This window comes from Populus nigra, chromosome 2 (assembly GCF_951802175.1).
Source record: "Populus nigra chromosome 2, ddPopNigr1.1, whole genome shotgun sequence".
Taxonomy (NCBI): Eukaryota; Viridiplantae; Streptophyta; class Magnoliopsida; order Malpighiales; family Salicaceae; genus Populus; species Populus nigra.
In genome coordinates this window covers 19,862,222-19,864,721 of record NC_084853.1, presented here as the reverse complement: position 1 = coordinate 19,864,721, position 2,500 = coordinate 19,862,222, and positions in this window count along the sequence as shown.

The following is a 2,500-nucleotide window of genomic DNA, read 5'->3' as shown; positions in this document are numbered from 1 at the left end:
AAGCTCTGGCAGGGGGAGACACTACTAGGTCCCAGCTGTCACCCCCCCTCTAAAAAATTCATTTCTTGGTATTTTGAGCTGAAATTTTGCACAGAGGTTGGCAAAAATCCAATCCAACTTTATTAATTTTTCCAGAATTTTTCGAGGTCGGGAAGTATTTTTTTTTATTTTCCTACCATTAAAAATCGAGGAAATCGGAAAAAATAGGAACCGGCTCGGAATGACCCCAAATTCAGTGGGCAGCCTCATAAAAATATGGCTGATTTTACTGGATTGATTTCATGTGGAAAGCACGACGTTTTGTTGTAGGAATGCGGGAACCCCGGCGGCTCGCCTGCCGCGGCCAGCGACGTCGGGCTGGCCCCTGCAGCGCCTAGCCTCTCCCACGCGGGGGGCAGGCCAGAACGCGGGGGGCCAGGGCCCGAAGGCAGCCCCCCCGCGGGCGAGAGAGCAAGCCAGCAGGGGCTGTCGCCTGCCGCGGCCAGCGACGTCGGGCTGGCCCCTGCAGCGCCTAGCCTCTCCCACGCGGGGGGCAGGCCAGAACGCGGGGGGCCAGGGCCCGAAGGCAGCCCCCCCGCGGGCGAGAGAGCAAGCCAGCAGGGGCTGTCGCCTGCCGCGGCCAGCGACGTCGGGCTGGCCCCTGCAGCGCCTAGCCTCTCCCACGCAGGGGGCAGGCCAGAACGCGGGGGGCCAGGGCCCGAAGGCAGCCCCCCCGCGGGCGAGAGAGCAAGCCAGCAGGGGCTGTCCGCGCGTCGCGCAGCGCGGCATGGCTGCGGGGGCCGCGCGCGCGCGCCCAAGCGCCCAAGGGCCCCCAAGGGCCCCAGGCCCTCAGGCCCCAGCGCCCCAGCGCCCAGCGCGGGCGGGCGCGCGCGCGCGTGTGGTCTTTGAGGGGCGCCGGCCTGGTGGCTCCCTAAAGAGCAATAAGTGTCATTGCAGCTCTGGCAGGGGGAGACACTACTAGGTCCCAGCTGTCACCCCCCCTCTAAAAAATTCATTTCTTGGTATTTTGAGCTGAAATTTTGCACAGAGGTTGGCAAAAATCCAATCCACCTTCATTAATTTTCCCAGAATTTTTCGAGGTCGGGAAGTATTTGTTTTAATTTTCCTACCATTAGAAATCGAGTAAATCCGCAAAACTAGGAACCGGCCCGGAATGACCCCAAATTCAGTGGGCAGCCTCATAAAAATATGGCTGATTTTACTGGATTGGTTTCATGTGGAAAGCACGACGTTTTCTTGTAGGAATGCGGGAACCCCGGCAGCTCGCCTGCCGCGGCCAGCGACGTCGGGGACGCTGGCCTGCGCTGTCGAGCCCGCGAGGGCTGTCTCCGCGGCAGGCCCCCCCTGAACGGGGCACGACAGGCCACCGCGCTGGCTCGTCCAGCGTCGACAGTCCCTCGTCCAGGTTTCAGATCGCGCCAAGTCGAACCCATGACCTGCTCAAGCCATCGTGCGCTGCCGAATTCGCATCTGCGTGTAGGCTGCCATTCCACGCGGCAGCCCCTGTTTTCGTCAGCGTGCCCCCCTGACGAATTTTCTTGCCTGGCCCAGTCCAGCGTCCAGCCCCTGTTCGTCGAAAAATCTGCGCTGCCGATTTTCCACGCGGCAGCCCCTCTTTTCGTCAGCGTGCCCCCCTGACGAATTTTCCTGCCTGGCCCGGCCAGTCCAGCCCCTGTTCGTCGAAAAATCTGCGCTGCCGATTTTCCACGCGGCAGCCCCTCTTTTCGTCAGCGTGCCCCCCTGACGAATTTTCCTGCCTGGCCCGGCCGGTCCAGCATCCAGCCCCTGTTCGTCGAAAAATCTGCGCTGCCGATTTTCCACGCGGCAGCCCCTGTTTTCCTCAGCGTGCCCCCCTGACGAATGTTCGTCGAAAAATCTGCGCTGCCGATTTTCCACGCGGCAGCCCCTGTTTTCCTCAGCGTGCCCCCCTGACGAATGTTCGTCGAAAAATCTGCGCTGCCGATTTTCCACGCGGCAGCCCCTCTTTTCGTCAGCGTGGCCCCCTGACGAATGTTCGTCGAAAAATCTGCGCTGCCGATTTTCCACGCGGCAGCCCCTCTTTTCGTCAGCGTGCCCCCCTGACGAATTTTCCTGCCTGGCCCGGCCGGTCCAGCCCCTGTTCGTCGAAAAATCTGCGCTGCCAATTTTCCACGCGGCAGCCCCTCTTTTCGTCAGCGTGCCCCCCTGACGAATTTTCCTGCCTGGCCCGGCCGGTCCAGCCCCTGTTCGTCGAAAAATCTGCGCTGCCGATTTTCCACGCGGCAGCCCCTCTTTTCGTCAGCGTGCCCCCCTGACGAATTTTCCTGCCTGGCCCGGCCGGTCCAGCCCCTGTTCGTCGAAAAATCTGCGCTGCCGATTTTCCACTCCGCAGCCCCTGTTTTCGTCAGCGTGCCCCCCTGACGAATTTTCCTGCCTGGCCCGGCCGGTCCAGCCCCTGTTCGTCGAAAAATCTGCGCTGCCGATTTTCCCCGACGAACCTGCAGCTGCACAAATCCGCGCT